The sequence below is a fragment of the Tamandua tetradactyla genome, chromosome 10 (genome assembly GCF_023851605.1).
Source record: "Tamandua tetradactyla isolate mTamTet1 chromosome 10, mTamTet1.pri, whole genome shotgun sequence".
NCBI lineage: Eukaryota > Metazoa > Chordata > Mammalia > Pilosa > Myrmecophagidae > Tamandua > Tamandua tetradactyla.
This window is the reverse complement of record NC_135336.1, coordinates 4652543-4675102: the sequence shown is the minus strand read 5'-3', so window position 1 is coordinate 4675102 and position 22560 is coordinate 4652543. Positions and strand designations below refer to the sequence as shown.

At 38.2% G+C, this 22560-nt stretch overlaps 1 pseudogene; it reads right to left on the bottom strand.

Moving 5' to 3' along the window:
* LOC143648902 (transmembrane protein 144 pseudogene) overlaps positions 1-22219 on the bottom strand; it is a 29107-nt pseudogene extending 6888 nt beyond the window's left edge.
* Between the last annotated feature and the right edge of the window lie 341 nt (positions 22220-22560).

Genomic DNA, 22560 nt, shown 5'->3' with positions numbered 1-22560 from the left:
CTTCCTTGTTTCAATGACTGTGAGGGACAGTAGTTGAGTGCTGCATTTAGTGCATAGTGCAAGAAAACCTAGCTTGGGGGACCCATGGAAGAAGCTCTTGGTGCCCTTCCTGATCTTCTCCTCAAGATACAGTGGAGACGGTCTCTGTACGATTGTGGATCCCTGGCCCTGTTTTGACTGGGAAAGACTGTTTTAGGAAAGTCATCCCTGTGTGGATCGCCTCCCAGAATTTGCCCTCTAGGCAAAAGCAGCTTAAGATAGTGAAATGTGTTGAGGAACTATAGAGGCAAAAAGTCTGGGACAAAGGCTAGCGAACTTCGAACACCCAGGAGAGGGAGGTCTATTACCTAGGAAACAGAGGGGACAACAAAATATTTGTAAACAGGGGAATTCCAAGAGCAAAAGCCCAGGACAAGAGAGGTCAAGAACATCAGGGAAATGCCTGCAGGCTGCTTTTGCCTTAGGCAGACATGCCTGATAAAGGGCTAAAACTCAAGAAAATCTCTGTCTCATTACCAGCTGGTTACAAAATCAAGAACCAGACATCTGAAGGAATTTATTAATTCAGAGTTAACGTTTTGAAATATTAAAATATACAGTGTGCAATAAAGATAGATATATTGACCAATGGAATCAAATAGAGTGTTCAGATATAGACCCTCGCATCTATGGACAGTTGATCTTTGATAAGGCAGTCAAGCCAACTCACCTGGGACAGAACAGTCTGTTCAATAAATGGTGCCTAGAGAACTGGCTATCCATATGCAAAAGAATGAAAAAGGACCCGTATCTCACACCCTATGCAAAAGTTAACTCAAAATGGATCAAAGATCTAAACATTAGGTCTAAGACCATAAAACAGTTAGAAGACAATGTAGGGAAACATCTTATAAATCTTATACTTGGAGGTGGTTTTATAGACCTTACACCCAAAGCAAGAGCACTGAAGAAAGAAAGAAAGAAATGGGAACTCTTCAAAAGTAAACACTTTGTGCATCAAAGAACTTCATCAAGAAAGTAGAAAGACAGCCTACACAATGGGAGATAATATTTGGAAATGACATATCAGATAAAGGTCTAGTATCCAGAATTTGTAAAGAGATTGTTCAACTCAACAACAAAAAGACATCCAATCCAATTACAAAATGGGAAAAAGACTTGAACAGACACCTCTCAGAAGAGGAAATACAAATGGCCAAAAGGCACATGAAGAGATGCTCAATGTCCCTGGCCATTAGAGAAATGCAAATCAAAACCACAATGAGATATCATCTCACACCCACCAGAATGGCCATTATCAACAAAACAGAAAATGACAAGTGCTGGAGAGGATGTGGAGAAAGAGGCACACTTATTCACTGTTGGTGGGAATGTCAAATGGTGCAACCACTGTGGAAGGCAGTTTGGCGGTTGCTCAAAAAGCTGAATATAGAATTGCCATATGACCCAGCAATACCATTTCTAGGTATTCACTCAAAGGACATAAGGGCAAAGACACAAACAGACATTTGCACACCAATGTTTATAGCAGCATTATTTACAATTGCAAAGAGATGGAAACAGCCAAAATGTCCATCAACAGATGAATGGCTAAACAAACTGTGGTATATACATACGATGGAATATTATGCAGCTTTAAGACAGAATAAAGTTACGAAGTATGTAACAACATGGATGGACCTTGAAGACATTATGCTGAGTGAGTCTAGCCAGAAACAAAAGGACAAATACTGTATGGTCTCACTGATATGAACTGACATTAGTGAATAAACTTGGAGAATTTCAATGGTAACAGAGACCATCAGGAGGTAGAAATAGGGTAGGATATTGGGTAATTGGAGCTGAAGGGATACAGATTGTGCAACAGGACTGGATGTAAAAACTCAGAAATGGACAGCACAATACTATCTAACTGCAATACAATTATATTAAAACACTGAATGAAGTTGAATGTGAGAATGATAGAGGAAGGAGGGCTGGGGGCACAAATGAAATCAGAAAGAAAGATAGATGATAAAGACTGAGATGGTATGATCTAGGAATGCCTAGAGTGTATAATAATAGTGACTAAATGTACAAATTTTTTAAATGTTTTTGCATGAGGAAGGACAAACGAATGTCATTACTGCAGGGTGCTGAAAATAGATGGTAATTAATATTTTAAAATTTCAACTAATGTGTGAGACTAAAGAAAAAAATGTTTATTTGGTACAAAATTTATATTTTGACTAGTACATTTCCTAATATAAATTATGTAAATGGTTTGCTTGAACACCATAAGTACTTGGAATCTCAGGTAGGACATGAGATTTTGTTGGTTTGTCCAGAGTGATGCCCCAATGAATCTCAGAGTGATTTGATCAGTGAGTGGAAAAGTATTTGCAAAGTCCCCTTCAGGGAATGGTGAGAACGGGGAGAAATTCAACTTCCCCAAGTTGAATTCTTGATATTCTCACAAGCAGTGTGGACAACCAAAGCTATAGGCTGAGCCTCCAATCTTGGGGTTCGTTCATATGAAACTTAACCCCACAAAGGATAGGTCAAGCCTACTTAAAACTGATTATATATGTTAATGTTTTAGTTTGTTTGTTAAATTTTTCTAATTGATAGATAAATTTTAAAAAAATAAAATAAAAACATTGCTAAAAATAATATATATATATATATATAGTGTGCAATAGAATAGGTAGAGAAAGAAACATATAAACAGGAAATGGCCCATCCAAAGGAAAAAGACAAAAATCCAGAAAACACCAATGAAGAAGGTCAAAATTTAATATAATCAATAAAGCCTTTTAAAATGTCATCTTAAAAATGCTCAAAGATGTTATAACTTAGGAATGCCTAGATTGAACAATTATGGTGATTAAATGTACAAATAAAAAATGTTTTTTGCATGAAGGAGAACAAATTAATGTCAAGATTGCAAGGCGTTAAAATGGATGGTATGCAGGAAAAAGTGCAATCAATGCAAGCGAGGGTCTATAGTCAACAGTAACATTGCAATATGGCTCCACTGAATGTAACAAAAGTATTATGCCAAAACTAAATGTCAACAAGTGAGGGGCATATGGGAAGGGTATGGATTCTTTGTGGAAGAAAAAGAAATGTCTTCATATAGATTATGGTAGTGAATGCATGTCTATTTACTTATGTTGGATGCATGATGTGTGAATAAAACTGTTTAAAAATGAACAGAGAGAAACAAGTGCTAGAGAAAATGTGGAGGAAGTTGCACCTTCACTATTGGTAGGGAAACTGAGAGGTGCAGCCCCTTGGAGAGCAGTGTGGTGGTTCTACAGAAAGTTAAGGGTGGGGTTGCTTTATGATCCTGAAACCCTGTTGCTCAGTATATGCCTGGAGGAACTGAGTGTAGCGACAAGAATGGACATTTGCACAATGAGTGGATGTGGCCTGAGGAAACAACAAGTAAGGAATGGAGGGAGGAACTGTGGTGTATACATACAATGGACTACTGAGTGGCTGCAAGAAGGAATGAAGTTGTGAGGCATGCAACTAAATGAATGAATCTTAAGGACTGTATGTTGAATGAAATGCAGAAACAAAAATACAAATATTATCATGCCTCACAAATATGGACTAACACTAATATAAAAACTCAATGAACTGAAGTTGAGAACATGGGTTATCATATTGGGGCCTATTGTAAAGCATCCCAGATGATAAGCTTTTACAACAGTCACATATTCAGGAGTTGTAACTGTCATTTATAAATTCTGAGATACTGAGCTCTTTGTACATAACCTGGTCACTCCCAGAAATTGTTGGGTATTTATATGACACCCGAGACTCAGAGTTAGAGCTCTGAAGCTATGAAAGTCAGCCCTACCCCCTACAGGAACTGTTTAAAAAGTTGAAAAAAGTATCAGACATCAACTAGAGATATGAATGAAGTTGAACAGATAGGACTTGGGTAGATCAGAATACAGGGTAAAGGATGATGCAGTCCATATTTTAAAACTTTAATTTCTGCATGAGATCAAAGGAGGGATTTCTATTTGGAGCAAAATTTATATTTTTGGTAGTGCATTTCCTCATTTAACTTGTATGGTCAGTTTAGTTGAACTCCTTAAGTACATGGAATCTTTTCCCCCACCTCTCTCTTTTTTATATTTTTATTGACAAAATATAGCAACACACAAACACAAACATTCTTAACATATGAACATTCCATTCTTGATATATAATCAATGACTCACAATATCATCATATAGTTGTAAATTCATGACCATGATCATTTCTTAGAACATTTGCATCACTCCAGAGAAAGATAAAAAGAGAAAAAAAACTCATACATACCATACCCCTTACCCCTTCCTCTCATTGACCACTAGTATTTCCATCCACCCAATATATTTTAACCTTTGTTCCCCGTATTTTTTTCTATACCCCTCACCACTCCCTTTCATTGATCACTAGTATTTCAATCTACTCAATTTATTTTAAATTTAGTTCCCCCATTTACTTATTTTTAACCCATATGTTTTATTCATCTGTCCATTCCAAAGATAAAAGGAGCATCAGACATGAGGTTTTCACAATCACATAGTCACATTGTGAAAGCTATATCATTGACAATCATCTTCAAGAAACATGGCTACTGGAACACAGCTCTACAGTTTCAGGCACTTCCCTCTAGCCTAGTACACCTTAATCTAAAAAGGGGATATCTATATAATGTGTAAGAATAACATCCAGGATAACCTCTCAACTCTGGTTGAAATCTCTCAACCACTGACAATTTATCTCATTTCTCTCTTCCTCCCTTTGGTTGAGAAGGTTTTCTCAATCCCTTGATGTTGAGTCCCAGCTCAATGTAGGATTTCTGTCCCACATTGCCAGGGAGGTTTACACTCCTGAGAGTCATGCCCTATGTAGAGAGGGAGAGAGCAGTAGTTTGCTTGACTTGTTGGCTGAGAGAGAGATTGGCTACATTTGAGCAACAAAAGAGGTTCTCTGGGGGTGAGTTTTAGGCCTAATTTCAAGTAGGCTTAGCCTATCCTTTGTGGTGATAAGTTTCATATAAACAAACTCCAAGGTTGAGGTCTCAGTCTATTGACTTTGTTGTCCCCACTGCTTACAAAGAATATCAGGAATTCTCCACATGGGGAAGTTGCATTTTCCCCCTTTCTTGCCATTGCCCCAAGGGGACTTTGCCAATTTTTCTTTATTCACTGTTCGAATCACTCTGGGATTTTTCAGGAGATCACACTGGGCAAACCTACAAAATCTCATGCCCTATTCCAGGTTCCATGTACTTATGGTGGTCAACTAATCTGTTCATATAAGTTATATTAGAAAATGCAATAGTCAAAATATAAATTTGGTATATGGAATCTTGAATAGGGTGTGAGATCCTGTTAGTTTGTGTAGGTTAGTGTGATGCCGTGATATATTCCAGAGTAGCATGGACAGTGTATGAAGAAATATTTGCAAAGTCCCCTTGGGGGGATGGGGAGATAGAATGAAATATTCAACTTCCTCATTTAGAAAATTCCTGATAGTCTCTCAAGCAGTTGGGCCAACCAAATCAATAGGCTGAGCCCCTGATCTTGGGGTTCACCCTAAGAAACTTATCCCGGCAAAGGATGAGCTAAGCCTACTTAAAAATTAGGCCTAAGAGTCAACATCAGAGAACTTCTTTTGTTACTCAGATGTGGCCTCTCTCTCTAAGCCAACTTAGTAGATGAACTCACTGCCTTCCCTCTTAAGTGGAATATACTCCCACGGGTATAAATCTTCCTGGCAATGTGGGACAGAACTCCCAGAATGAGCTGGGACCTGGCATCATGGGATTGGAAAAGCTTTCTTGACCAAAAGGGGGAAGAGAGAAATTAGACAAAATAAAGTTTCAGTGACTGAGAGATTTTTTATATATTTAGTGTGTTAACTATTAAATCCCACAGTAACCACAAGGAAAACAAATAAATAGAAAAGAGAAGGACAAAATATGGTAGAATGCAAAAACTCAAATAAACATAAAGTAGTCATTAATGGAAAAATTGAGGGACAAAAAAGATATAACACATAAAAAACTAAATAGAAAAATGGTAAAAAAAAATCTAGTACTATCAGTAGTAAACTTAAATGTAAATGGACTAAATTCTATAGTCAAAAGACATAGATTGGCAGAATAGATAAGAAGGCATGACCCAACTATATGCTGTCTCCAAGAGACTCACTGTAACATCAAAGATACAGGTAGGTTGAAAGTGATAGGATGGAACAATATACCATGCAAGTAATGCCCAAATGGAGCTGGGGCAGCTATACTAATATAAAATAAAATAGACTTTAAGTAAAAAAGCTGTTACAAGTGACAAACAAAAGTCATTATATGCTGATAAAGAGGTCAATTCAACAAGAAGATGTAACAATTATAAATATATATGTACCTAACAGGAGAGCCCCAAAATACATGAAGCAAATACTGACAGAGATTTTAAGAGAAAAATTGATGGCTCAATACTGAGAGTAAGGAAATGTAATGTGCCATTTTAAATAAAGGTGAGAACATTTAGTCAGAAAATAAATAAATAAATATAAGACTTGAATGATACACTAAATCAACTAAAATTTACAGCAGAACACTGCACTTAACAAAAACAGAATAAACATTTGGCTTGAGTGCACATGGATCATTCTCCAGGATAGACCATCCAATATGTCAAAAAAAACAAATCTCAATAAATTAAAAAATATTGAAATCATGCAATATATGTTCTCCACCCAAAATGGAATGAAGGTAAAAATCAATAACAGGGAAATGCAAAACTCACAAATAGGCCTTTCTCTGTAAGACAAACAGCAAATAAACTCATTACCTTCCTTCCCTACATGGTGACTCCCAGGAGTGTAAGTCTCCCTGGCAATATGGGACATGACCCCCAGGGATGAGCCTGGCCCTGGCATTATGGGGTCCACAACACCTTCTTGACCAAAATGTGGAAAAGAATTAAATAAAATAAAGTTGCAGTGGCTAAGAGATTTCAAATAGAATCAAGAGGTCATTCTGGAGGTTACTCTTATGCAAGCGTCAACCAGATATTATAAATTGCCACAGTATGCCAAGCTCCAACCAACAGTATTCTTGAAAACCCTAATGAATACTCTGGGCTCTATCTAAGACATTATAAATGCTTCACCTATTAAGTTTATTTTTTCAGAAACTTAAAGCTTCCAGATGGATCTTATGCAATATAAGCCCTGAAGCCCAGAGATACCAGTCTCTCCAGAACATAAACAAACTTCATTCCCTACCCCATTATGTCAACACCCCTCTTCAACACGATGACGTTTGGTTGTCCTTGCCCAGATATCCCTCAGGTGTAACTGAGAAGTTTGAATTTAACAAATAGGTATGACTAATGACTCATTATATAAATATTTCCTTTTAGTTGCTAGTGTATTAGAGTAGCCAGAAGGAAATACCTGAAATTATTGAACTGTAATCCAGTAGCCTTGATCATTGATAATGATTGCATGACTATTTAGCCTTCTTCTTATGACTGTGTGTGGGTAGATGAGTAATAAAATAAAGACATGCATGGAAAAAATAGGCTAGGGAAAAACTTACAAATATGTGGATATTAAGCAATGTACTTTCCACAACCAATGAGTTAAAGAGGAAACTACTAGCAAAATTAGGAATATCTTAAGGTGGATGAAGGTGAAAATACAACAGTACAAAACTTACAGGATGTAGCAAAGGCAGTTCTGAGAGGGAAATTTAGAACTCTAAATATTTACATTAAAATAGAAGAAAGACTTCAAATCATAGACCTATACTCAAAACTGGAAGAACTAGAAAATAAGAACAAACTAAACCCAAAGCAAGCATAAAGAAGGAAACAACAAAGATAAAAGAGAAGATAAATGAAATAGAAAAAAAGGCAAAAAAAAAAAACAAACACAATACAGCGAATCAACAAAACCAAAAGTTAGTCTTTGAGGAGATCAATAAAATCAACTGACAGAGAAAAAAGAGGGAGGATACAAATAATGAAAATCAGAAATGAAAAGGGAGACATTATAAGTGGTCCTATTGAAATGAAAAGAACTATAAAGCCTACTATGAACAACTGTACTCCAATAAATTAGATCAGTTAGATGAAATGAGAAAATTCTTAGAAACAAGCAAATTATCTACATGGACTCAAGAAGAACTAGAAAATCTCAACAAATCAATTATGAGTGAAGAGACTGAAACAGTAATCAAAAACCTTCCAACAAAGAAATTCCAGAACCAATGGCTTCACAAGAGGATTCTATCAAACATTCAAGAAGATTTACTTCTAATTTTACTCAAACTCTTCCATAAAATTGATGAGGAACAAATATTCCCTGCATTCTGAGGCCAACATCACCCTAATACCAAAGCCAGAAAAAAGATAGCACAAGAAAAGAAAGCTACAGACCAATATCTCTTATGAATATAGATGCAAAATCCTCAACCAAACACTAGCAAACCAAACCCAAAAAAATACATTAAAAGAATTATACACCACAAACAAGTGGGATTCATCCCTGGTATACAGGTTGGTTTAACACAAGAAAATCAATTAATGTACTGCACCACTTTAACACAAGAATAAAACCACATGATCATCTCACTTGAGCAGGAAAGGCATTTGACAAAATACAGAACCTTTCTTTGATAAAAACATTTAGAACACTAGGAATAGAACAAAACTTTCTCAACATCATTAGGGATATACATGAAAATCCAAATATAACATCCTGCTTAATGGTGAAAGACTGAAAGCTTTCCTTTCACAGATCAAAAACAAGACAAGGATGTCCACTGTCACCACATTTATTCAACATCGTATGGGAAGTTCTTGCCAGAGCAATTAGGCAAGAAATAAAAGGCATCTAAATTGGAAAGGAAAAAGTGAAACTTTCCCTATTTGCAAATGACACGTTCCCATATACAGAAATACTGAAAAAATACAACAAAGTTCCCAGCATTTAAATGAATTCTGCAAAGTGGCATGGTACAAAATCAACACCTCCAAATCAGTAATGTTTCTATATACAAGCAAGGAACAATCATAAGAAGAAATCAAGAAAAGCATTCCATCACCTTAACAACTAAAAAAATGAAATATTTAGAAATAAATCTAACCAAGGATGTAAATGACTTGTACACAGATAACTACAAAACACTGCTTATATAAATCAAAGAAGACAAATAAATGGAAAGACATTCCTTGTTCATGGACTGGAAGACTATATATCATCAAGATGTCAACACTACTCAAAGCAATTTATATATTTAATGCAATCCCAATAAAAATTCCAACAACCTTCTTTGCAGAATTGGAAAAACCAATCATCAAATTTGCATGGAAGAGTATGGGACCCATCATACTCTTTTGGCATAGCCAAAGCCATCTTGAAAAAGAAGAATGAAGTTTGAGGACTCACACGTCCCAATCTTAAAACTTATAACAAAGGCACAGTAATCAAAAAAGCATGGCACTTGAAAATAGATGGTAATTAATATTTTAAAGTTTTAACTTGTGTGTGAAACTAAAGCAAAAAATATTTATTTGGTACAAAATTTATATTTAGGAAATGCACTGACTAGTGCATTTCCTAATATAACTTATGTACACAGCTTAATTGAACACCATAAGTACATGGAAGCATGAGTAGGACATGAGATTTTGTTTGGTTTGTCCAGAGTGAAGCCCCAATAAATCCCGGAGTGATTTGAACAGTGAATAAAAAAGTATTTGCAACTTCCGGAGAAGATGGCGGCTTAGTAAGACGCGCGGGTCTTAGTTCCTCCTCCAGAAAAGCAACTAAAGAAACAGAAACAATACAAAACAGCTCCCGGAGTCACGACAGAGACCAAAAAAGACAGCATACCCCATTCTGGAACGGCTGAACGGGTAGGGAGAATCCACTGCTGTGAGATACCCGAGGGGTGCACGTTTTCCCGGCTGGGGTGGCTGGCGTCTGGGGTCCCCTCCACGCACGTGGCTCCCCGGTCTGACTGGGAACATTGGATAGCGGGGCCCTCCCGTCACGCTTGGCGTCTCGGGCCAGCTGGGCAATTTGGACCGGCACTCCCCCAAGCCACGGCCAGCGACCCCCGCCTCCACGCGCGGTTTCCCGGGCCGACTGCCCCGCAGACAAACGACCGCCACGAGCGCCACCTACTGGGCAGGAAAAGAAAAACAGAGCCCAGAGATTCCACAGAAAAACCTTTCAACCAGCTGGGTCCCACACCCAGGGAGATCTGATCAAATGCCCAGACACCAGCAGAAAATAATGGATGACGCTCGGACAATTGAAGATATGGCCCAATCAAAGGAACAAACCAATAGTTCAAATGAGATACAGGAGCTGAGACAACTAATGCTGAATATACGAACAGAAATGGAAAAACTCTTCAAAAACCAAATCAATAAATTGAGGGAGGACATGAAGAAGATATGGGCTGAACAAAAAGAAGAAATAGAAAATCTGAAAAAACAAATCACAGAACTTGTGGGAGTGAAGGACAAAGAAGAAAAAATGGAAAAAACAATGGATACCTACAATGGTAGATCTAAAGAGACAGAAGCTACAATTAGTGAACTGGAGGATGGAACAACTGAATTCCAAAAAGAAACAGAAACTATAGGGAAAAGAATGGAAAAACTTGAGCAGGGAATCAGGGAACTGAATGACAATATGAAGCGCACAAATATACGTGTTGTGGGTGTCCCAGAAGGAGAAGAGAAGGGAAAAGGAGGAGAAAAACTAATGGAAGAAATTATCACTGAAAATTTCCCAACTCTTATGAAAGACCTAAATTTACAGATCCAAGAAGTGCAGCGCACCCCAAAGAGAATAGACCCAAATAGGCATTCTCCAAGACATTTACTAGTTAGAATGTCAGAGGTCAAAGAGAAAGAGAGGATCTTGAAAGCAGCAAGAGAAAAACAATCTGTCACATACAAGGGAAACCCAATAAGACTATGTGTAGATTTCTCAGCAGAAACCATGGAAGCTAGAAGACAGTGGGATGATATATTTAAATCACTAAAAGAGAAAAACTGCCAACCAAGACTCCTATATCCAGCAAAATTGTCCTTCAAAAATGAAGGAGAAATTAAAACATTTATAGACAAAAAGTCACTGAGAGAATTTGTGACCAAGAGACCAGCTCTGCAAGAAATACTAAAGGGAGCACTAGAGTCAGATACGAAAAGACAGAAGAGAGAGGTATGGAGTAAAGTGTAGAAAGAAGGAAAATCAGATATGATATATATAATACAAAAGCCAAAATGGTAGAGGAAAATATTATCCAAACAGTAATAACACTAAAAGTTAATGGACTGAATTTCCCAATCAAAAGACATAGAATGGCAGAATGGATTACGACCCAGCAATACCACTGCTAGGTATCTACTCAAAGGACTTAAGGGCAAAGACACAGACGGACATTTGCACACCAGTGTTTATAGCAGCATTATCTACAACTTCAAAGAGATGGAAACAGCCAAAATGCCCATCAACAGACGAGTGGCTAAACAAACTGTGGCGTATACCTACGATGGAATATTATGCAGCTTTAAGACAGACTAAACTTATGAAGCATGTAATAACATAGATGGACCTAGAGAACATTATGCTGAGTGAGTCTAGCCAAAAACTAAAGGACAAATACTGTATGGTCCCACTGATGTGAACCGACATTCGAGAATCAGCTTGGAATATATCATTGGTAACAGAGACCAGCAGGAGTTAGAAACAGGGTAAGATAATGGGTAATTGGAGCTGAAGGGATACAGACTGTGCAACAGGACTAGATACAAAAACTCAAAAATGGACAGCACAATAATACCTAAGTGTAATGTAACTAGGTTGGAACACTGAATGAAGCTGCACCTGAAATATGGTTTTTTGTTTGTTTGTTTGTGTGTTTGTATCTTTTGTTTTTGTTTTTTTCTTTTTCCTTTTTATATATATATATTATTAGTATTATTATTTTAATTCTCTTCTCTATATTAACATTCTATATCTTTTTCTGCTGTTTTGCTAGTTCTTTTCCTAAATCGATGCAAATGTACTAAGAAATGATGATCATACATCTATGTGATGATACTAAGAATTACTGAGTGCATGTGTAGAATGGAATGATTTCTAAATGTTGTGTTAATTTCTTTTCTTTTTTTTGATTAATAAAAAAATTAAAAAAAAAAAAAAGTATTTGCAAAGTCCCCTTTAGGGAACAGTGAGAAAGGGGGAAAATTCAACTTCCCCAAGTTGAATTCTTGATATTCTCACAAGCAGTGTGGACAATCAAAGCTATAGGCTGAGCCCCCAATCTTGGGGGTAGTTCATATTAAACTTAACCCCACAAAGGATAGGTCAAGCCTACTTAAAATTAGGCCTAAGAGTCACCCCCAAGAGAACCTCTTTTGTTGCTCAGATGTGGCCTTTCTCTCCAGCCAACAAAAAGCAAATTCACCACCTTCCCCTGTCTACATGGGACATGACTTCCAGGGGTGTGAAACTTCCTGGCAACATGGGACAAAAATCCTAGAGTGAGCTGAGACTCAGCATCAAGGGATTGAGTAAAACTTCTTGACCAAAAGGGGGAAGAGTGAAATGAGACAAAATAAAGTGTTAATGGCTGAGAGATTCCAAACAGAGTCGAGAGGTTATCCTGGAGGTTATTCTTATGCATTAAATAGAGATCATCTTGTTAGTCAAGTCGTAATGGAGAGGCTGGAGGGAACTGCCTGAAAATGTAAGGCTGTGTTCCAGTGGCCATGTTTCTTGATGATGATTGTATAGTGATATAGCTTTCACAATGTGACAGTGTGATTGTGAAAACCTTGTGTCTGATGCTCCTTTTATCTGCCTTATCAATGGATGAGTAAAACATATGGAATAAAAATAAATAATAGGGGGAACAAATGTTAAAATAAACTTAGATGGAAATGTTAGTGATCAATGAAAGGGAGGGGTAAGGAGAATGGTATGTATGAATTTTTTTCTGTTACCTTTTTATTTCTTTTTCTGAATTTATGCAAATGTTCTAAGAAATGATTGTGATGATGAATATGCAACTATGTGATGATATTGTGAATTATTGATTAAATATGTAGAACGGAATGATCACATGTTAAGAATGTTTGTGTTTCTTTCTTGTTATTTTTTTTAATTTAAAAACTAATTTTTAAAAATGTTAAAGAGCATGGCACTTGTCCCTCCCTTGGGCATGCAAGCATTAACCTCTCTAGTGTGAACCCTCATTTTTTAAAAAACTTCTTTTTTTAATAAACTTTATTACTTCTTCCTACTGGCCCTCTCATTTCTAAATTCTTTTAGTTTCAACCTATCAAACCTGGATTGGGGATCAGCTGGCACCAGTGCTAGTAGGGCACTGGTTACATATTCTGGTGAGCCTGCCAGGAATGATTTAAAAAGATCCCAGGACAGCAGCTTCTGTGTGAGACATGGGCCCTCAAGACCTGCATTTCTAAACTACAAATCAGAAATTCATCTTCAACAAAAAGATACTTTCAAAAGAAACAAGAGTACATCTAAACAGGACTTGCCCATCTGTGTGACTGCATTTGGAACATTTCAATCACCAGAACTCCTAATTCAACTGCACACCAGCATAGAATGGCTGTCCACAGTCAAGTATGACCAGGACATTATTATATAACAAAATACATGAACAGGAGGGAAAAGCAGCTCTAAGTGAGCCAGAGCATACTTGCCTTCCTCCAAATGCTATTGTTTTCTCATTTCTCAACATTGCAAGCTGTAAACTTGTAACCTCCCATTCCCAAACTCAGGGACTTATGCAGAAGACATAATGGTGCAATGGGGCAGATTATAAAATAATAGTGTTTTTGCATTTTCCAATATCCTCCAACCCTTCCAACATTGTCAGCAATTATGCACATCTGTACATGGGCTCTCTAAACTCTGTGAAAATATAAAAAATTCATGCCTCAACCTCCCTGTAAGATTAAAGGGATTAAACCCTTTCCAGTGGGGATAGAAGCAGGATAAAATAAGGCAACTGTAAGTCCTTGGTTCCTTATTCAGCTCTGAAAGGGTTAACAGACAACTCCAAGTCTCTTGTTTGTTATCTAGCTCCAAAGGAAATAATACAGAGCTGCAAATTTCAGCTCCAAATTAACTGCACTAAAAATTTCCCTAAAGCCCCCAAACCTTCCCAAACCATAAAAGCTTGTAAAATTCTGGGCACAAAGCAAATTCTTAGTTAATAATAGGAAGCATAGGGTCATAAAGATTGTTAACCATTTGCCCAAAGACAAATTTTAGATATGTGACAACAAACCATGAATTCTGCTAACTATCTTTTCCTAGAACAAAGAACACACCTAGTATTCAAAGGCAACTATGGAAACCTGATACCAACAAAACTTTCTTATAAAACAAGTTGGTCCACTCTACTCAGTGCATGTCCCTCCCTTGGGCATGCCCACATTAACCTCTCTAACATGTACTTTCTCTTTTTAATAAACTTTTCTTTTTAATAAACTTTACTACTTATTCCTAAAAAATAACAGCATGGTACTGGCACAAGGCTAGACACAAAAGTCAATGTAATGAAACTAAGAGATCGCAAATCAACCTTCACATTTATTGCCAACTGATTTTTGACAAGGTGGGAAAGACTACTGTATTGGGAAAAAACAGACTCTTCAACAAATGGTGCTGGGGAAACTGAATCTACACTTTCAAAAAAACAGACAGAGAGAGAAAAAAGAAGAACCCCTACCTCATACCATATACAAAAATCAATCAAAATTGATTAAAAGTCTAAATGTAAGAGCTAGTACTATCAAAATACAAGCTTCAAATGAAAAAAAAAATAGATACATGCACTTCAAAAAGTTAAACAGTTTTGTGCATCAAAGGACTTCATCATAAAAGTAAAAAGACAACCTACAGAACAGGAGAAAATATTTGGAAACCACATATCCAATAAGGGGTTTAATATCCAGAATACAAAAAAGAAATCCTACAACTCAAAAAGGAAAAGACAGATAACCCAGTTTAAAAATGAGCAAAAGAAGGGGCGGGCCGCGGTGGCTCAGCGGGCAAAGTGCTTGCCTGCTATGCCGGAGGACCTCGGTTCGATTCCCGGCCCCAGCCCATGTAACAAAAACGGAGAAACAGAATACAATAAAACAAGAAAATGTTTAAAAATGTTTCCCTTTCTTCCTTCCTTCCTTCCTTCTCTCTGTCTTTCCTTTAAAAAAAAAAAAAAAAAAATGAGCAAAAGATATAAATAGACACTTCTTCAGAGAAGATGAACAAATGGCCAATAAGCCCATGAAAATATCCTCAATATCATTATCCATTAGGGAAATGCAAATCAAAGCCCCAATGAGATATAATTTCACACCCACTAACATCGCTACTTCTTTTCTTAATTTTTGAAAAAAGAAACAAGCATTGGAGAAGGTATGGAGAAATAGGAACACTCATGCATTGTTGGTGGGAATGTAAATTGATGTTGCTGATGTGGAAAGCAATTTCTCAGCTCCTCGGGAAGAAATCCCAATCATTGGTATTTAACCATATTATTGAGAGGAGGGAGTCAAATAGATATTTGCACACCAGTGTTCATGGCACTATTTTCAATAAATGATGGATGCAACACAAATGTTCTTCAACAGAGGAATTCATAAGTAAAATGTGGTGTATACATACAATGGAATGTCTGTAAAGAGGAATGAAGTTCTGATACATGCCACAAATGGATGAACCTTGAAGAAATCATATTGAAAGGAATGTCATGCACAAAAGGTTAAATACTGGCATGATTTCACTGAGATGAAATTATTAGAATATACAAATTCATAGAGTCATAACCAGATTCTACAAAGGATCCATACACTGGGGTAACTTTCCAGAAACCTACAACCTCTAGATGGGTCCCTGGACCAAATAAGTTCTGAAACCTAGAGAGCCCAGCCTCTCTAGAACATCAGTTAGTTCCATCTCCCTACCCCATATTATTGACTGCCCATACCAACATGAAAAAGTTAGAATGGCCATAGCCCAAATACCCCTAAAGAGTGGGATAGAAAGATCAAAGGTGATGGTAGAGTTATACAGAGAAGGTAGGGTTTAACAAATGAATATGGTTGCTGAATTATTAAATTGATATTTTGTTTAGTCTCCAGTATCTTAGAGCAGCTAGAAGTAAAATCCTAAAATTGTGGAATTGTAACCCATACCAAACTCTGAAATCTGTTCTACAACTAATTGTGCTGTGCTTTGAAATTTATTGCTTTTTTGTATATATGTTATTTTTTACAAAAAAAAAAGAAGAAAAAAAGTGGATTGTGATGATAAAAAAGTATTTATTCTTCTAGCCTCCTATGTTTGGGAGCAGCTAGAAGGAAAAATCTGAGAGGATGGTATGGTAGCCTATGATAAGCTCTGGGATCTGTTCTGTAACTATATGTTGAAGAGTTCTTTGAAAATTATTGCTTTTTCCTTTCTTTGCTTTGTATATATTTTATATTATACAACTTTAAAAGTAAAAAAAAATTTGTGTTCAATAGCCCCAAGGATGTGGAAAATGTTATTGAAGAGCATACATACAAGCTAAAATTTCCCCCTTTTACTACATTCAAATACATAATTTAGTGGAGATAAATAAATTTACAAAGGTGTGTTGTCATCACCAACACACATTAGCGAAACTTCCCCAACACTATAGAAATTCTGTACCAATTAAGAATTAACTCCCCATTCTCTACCCATCCCTGGTCTCTGGTGACCTGTATTCTGGTTGATGACTCTATGAATTTGTACATGCTAATAATTTCATTTCAGTGAAATCATACCAGTATTTGACCTTTTATGCATGACATTTCTTTCAATATGATTTCTTCAAGATTCATCCATTTGTGGCATGTATCAGAACTTCATTCCTCTTTATAGATATTCCATTGAATGTATGCATAACACATTTTACTTATGAATGTTAGACATTGCTACCTATCATAAATACCTATTATAACTCTTGCCAAACCCAACCAAAACCATTCCAGCCAATCCTAAAGAACACTTGGGTGTTATAAAAGATTCTTCAAAGGTTCCATGCACTAGGGTAACTTTCCAGAAAACAACCTTCGGATGGGTCCCTGGACCACATAAGTCCTGAAACCTAGAGGGGGTCTGTCCACTCTCATCATTTCTATCATTATTTTACTTAGAGTACTGGCCAGTTCAAAGAGACAAGAAAAAAATCAAAAGCATTCATATTATTGGAAATGAATAGGTGGATGTGTCCTTATTCAGAGATTGCCTTATTATGTTAATAGAAAAATCTTTCAAAATGTATACAAATCCTATTAGAGCTAATAAAAACATTTAGCGGGCAATGGTGTCACAGTGGTAGAGTTCTTGCCTGTCATGCCAGAGACCCAGGTTCGATTCCCAGTGCCTACCATTGCAAAAAATATATATATATATATTATATATATATATATTTATATATATATATATCCTTTGGGCGGGCCATGGTGGCTCAGCAGGCAGGGTTCTTGCCTGCCATGCTGGAGACCTGGGTTCAATTCCCATGGGAAAAAAAAAACATTTAGTGGGTTGCAGGGATCAAGGTCAATATACAAAAATCAATGATATTTTCCATAGAGCAGTGAATATTTGGAAAATTAAATTTTAAAAATACAATTTACAAATGGTGCAGCTGCTGTGGAAGACAGTTTTGCCATTCCTCAGGAAGCTAAATATAGAACTGTCATATGATGCAGTGATACCATTACTGTGCATATACCCAGAAGTATTGAAAGCAAGGACATGAACAGACATTTGCACACTGATGCTAATAGCAGCACTATTCACAATTGCCAAAAGATGGAAACAACTCATGCTTATCAACTGATGAGGGATAAACAATAAACATAATTGAATATCATTCAGCTGTAAGGAGGAATGAATACCTGATGTCTGTAAAAGCACACATGAACCTTGGGTACATTATGCTGAGTGAAGTAAGCCAGACACAAAAGGACAAATATTTTATGATCTCACTAATATGAACTAATAATAAACAAAATCAGAGTCATAATCTAGAATATAAGGTACCAGGACACTGGAGGGTAGAAAATGGGGAGCTGATGCATATTTTTTGTAGAATATTTTATTACAATGATTCATAATAATTTGAAATGGATGAAAGGTGATGATGGTACTATATTATTGTGATTCTATTAGAACTGATGAATTATGTGATGGTGGTTAAAAGGGGAAATTTAGTGTCATGTGTGTCACTAGGAGGAAAGTTAGATAAAACAGATGATGAGGGTGGGCCACGGTGGCTCAGCAGGCAAGAATGCTTGCCTGCCATGCCAGAGGACCTGGGTTCAATTCCTGGTGCCTACCCATGTAAAAAAAAAGACAGATGATGACAGTGGTTAGTAGTAAAAAGATAAGAATATTCTTTCATGAACTAGTACAAATGTATGCCATTATCACAAGATGCTAATAGGGTGATAGCTGGGAAAAACTATACCTATAAAAAACTATGGACTACAGTTAACAATAATATTTTAATATTCTTTTATCAACTGTAAAATAAACACCACACCAATGCCAAGTTTCAATAATAAAGGGCTATAACATGTATCAGATTTTCTTTGGGGAGGAATGAAAGTATTTGGAAATTTCCTGTGGTGATGAATGCACAATTCTTGTTGATTATACTTTGAGAGCCATTGATTGTATACTTTGGATGAATTGTATGTTATGTGAATATACACCATTGTGGTGTGTGAATATATCACCATAAAAGTGCTTCAAAAATAAAAGAAATAAACCTCGGGAAAAAAAATACAATTTACAATAGCATGGAACCATAAAATATTTAGGAATAAATTTAACAAAATATTGCCAAGGCCTTTCCTCTGAAATTGCTGAGAGAAGTCAAAAGGCTCTAAACAAATGGAAAGATATACCACATTCATGGATTGGGAATCTCAAGGTTGTTGAAATGTCAATTCTCCTCAAGTAAGTTTTTTTTTAAAACAGAAATTTAAAACTTGGTTCTAAAATTTACACAGAATTATAAAGTACTAGAATAATCTATACAATTTTGATAGAGAAGAACATAGATGGAGGACCTACATTTTCTGATTTCAAGATTTACAATAAAAGCTGTAGCAATCATGACACTGTGGTAGTGACATGAAAATAAATAAAAACCTCAATAGGAGAAAATATGGTCCATAAATAGAACCAATCTTGTATGGCCAATTGATTTTTTACCAAAGTGTCAAAATGATTTAATGGGAAACATCTTTTCAACAGATGGTATAGAACAATTAGCCATATATATAGAAAAATGATCTTTGACTTATACCTCACATCATGCAAAAATTAAATCAAGATGAATCACAGATTTAAAAATAAATGTTAAAAGTATCAAATTTCTAGAGGAAACCATGAAACTTTGGGTTCTGATAAAGATGGAATAATCAACCCACACCCGCAGCTCTCCCACAGAATGCTATTAAGAACATTGGAGAAAAATGCATGGAGAAACTGTCTGAGAATTTTGAAAAACAAGTAATAGTAAGTAAATTGGAGAAGAAAACCAGAACTCAAAATTCTACTGATCCAGTGATGTCTCCTGTTTTTTCCCTCTTGCATATCCCATCCTGGCTTCAAAGGCAGCCCAAATCCCAGACCTGTCCACCGGTGTTGTGGCTGGGTTCTGGTGCCAACTTGGCCAGGTGATGGTGCCCAGTCATCCAGGCAAGCACTGGCCTGTTACTGCAAGGATATTTTGTGGCTGGTCAATCAACCAGAAGGCTGGTTTATTAAACCATCAGTCAGTTTATGACAGCTATGGCTTGTTACATCTATGATCCCACAAATGAGAGAATCCAATCAGTTGGATTTTATCCAGTCAGTTGAAGACTTTTAAGGGAAAAGAGAGAATTTTCACTGCTTCTTCAGCCAGCAAGCTTCTTCTATGGGGTTCATAGAGACCCTTCATCACAGCCGCTAGCTTCACAGCCTGCCCTACTAATTTTGGACTCTTGCATTCCCACGGATGCATGAGACACTTTTATAAATCTCATATTTACAGATATCTATTGTTGGTTCTGTTTCTCTAGAGAACCCAAACTAATACAAGCAAGTATGGAAAGAAAGAGCTCCAAAAGAATCTCTCTTTCTGATTCAAAGAATGAAATTAGGGCCTTTACAGACCTTAGAGAGTGGAGAAATACCCAGTTTTTTTCTCTTATTTCTCTCCTACATAAGCTCTCAGGTAAGCCTCAGGCCTGAAGTTGTAACCCTGTGGTGGTGGTGGTGGTAGCAGCAAGTACAGTATTGGTGTAAGGATAGGCATATAGATCAATGGAAAAGAATGAGAGTCCAAAAACAAACCCTTACATTTATAGTCAATTGATTATCTACTAAGTGCCAAAAGTAAAAAGGATAGTCTTTTCAACAAACAGTGCTCAGATAATTGGATGTACATGTGCAAAAAACAAGTCATCTCAAAATACACACAAATGTTAACGCAAGATGGATCACAGACCTACACATAATATTTAAAACTATAAATTTCCAAAAGAAAGCATAGAAGACAACCTTCATGACTTTGGATTAGTCCAGACTTTTCACCCTCAGCATTACTGACAACCAGGGCTACACATCACTTTTTGGGGGAGGGGGGTATAGGGCTGTCCTATGCCTTATAGGGTGTTTAGCAGCATCCCTGTTCTTCACCCACTAGATGCAGTAGCATCTCTCAGTTGTAACAGTCTGGATATTGCTAAATTTCCCTGGGGTGTAAAATCACCTCTGTTACTAACTGTAGGTTTAGGCAGGGTTCTTAGATACATTGCCAAAAGCACAATTCATAAAAGAAAAAAATTGAAAAACTGGATTTTATTAAAATAAAAAACTTTTGCACTTCAAAATGATATGATTAAGAGTTCCAGTAAGATAGCAGAATAGGATAGGTCCAGTTCAACCCTGCTCCAAGGAACAGCTAGAGAAGTGATGGGAAGGCCACTGGAATGGTAATTTCAGGGCATAAGCGACCTGGAAGGGTCTTCTAAACCACATAGGGAGGCCCTGGTTGCAAAAGCTGATGAATTGAGACACAGAGAACTGGAGACCATCCAACTAGTGCAAACAGCCTAGGGTGCCCCTTTCCAAATGGAAGCCCAGAGTCCTCAAAAGTGCATGGACAGGGAGACTCAGACATGGAAGTAAGCCAAGCCTTGAATGCGCTACCCTCATGCATAGCGCCCCCACCCCATGACCCTGAACTCCCCCCACACCCCATGCACCTGAATCCTATCATCCGCTTCCCCACCGCACACCAACACTACACTGCCGACCCCGTCCATGCGCCCTGGCCCTATACCCCTGTACAAGCATGAGTGCGCGTCTGCCCCAGCCCTACTCATATCTCCCATGCAAGCTCACAGTCTAGCCCGTCCCTCCTGAGACCGGTGCACCCACACACACACACGTGCCCAGCACATAGACCACCACTTCCTCCTCCCTGCCTCCTCCCTGCCCCCTCCCTGCCCCCTGCACGGAGGCACCTACTAATCCTGGCTAGGGCGCTTCATTGCCACAGCCACACCGGCCCCCAGCCCATACAATCGCACAACCTCATTCTGCCACCCTGGCAATGCACAGGAGTACACCTGCATCCGAACTCCCAACGCACGCATACACATCTCTGCCACGCCCCCCCAACTCAGGACAACTGCTGATCAGCAGAACCAGGCCACACCCATCCCCAGTCAAGACAATTGCAAACCCACCCAGGGCCCCTGAGTTCTGCGCATGTGCACAGAAGGGCCCCGCCCCACAGACCCACCCCGCCTGCGCAGCCACATCCTCCCAGCCCTGCACCCACAATACGTGCACCGCCCTCTTGACTCCTGCAGTCCATCCCCCCTGTCCCGCACACCCTTACGCCACCCTCTGGCACAAGCACCCTGCTCCCAAAACTGGCAGGTGCTCGTCTGTGCATTTGTACTACATAGCCTCTGCCCTGCCCACACATGCAATCCTGCCTCAACCTCCCCACCTAGTAGCGGTGCCAGGGTCCTGTCCACCCAACATCAACAGCCCCTGACTCACGTCCCGCAACCCCCACGACCTGTGCCACACCCCTACACACTCGCTCATCCCCCATCCCGTGCAAGGACACACCCATGCCCTGCTTTCCCCGTGCCCTGACGTCTGTGCCTCATACCCCATATTCTGACACCCACAACCCCATGTTCCATGGGCCCACCCACATTCTGCCTGCTCACTAGCCCCTGTGCACCCGCATAGCCCTACCCACCCAACTCCTGCCGCACCTTACCTCTGTGTCTTCCATGACGTGCCCTGCTCCGATGCTCCAAGGCCTGCCTGAGTTGCACCCCACCCCCACCGTCCCTGCACCGCACCACCACAACCCTGTACCCTGCACTCCCTGCTCATAGGCACCGGTACAGCATCCCCAACCCTGTGCCTAAACCTGCACCATCA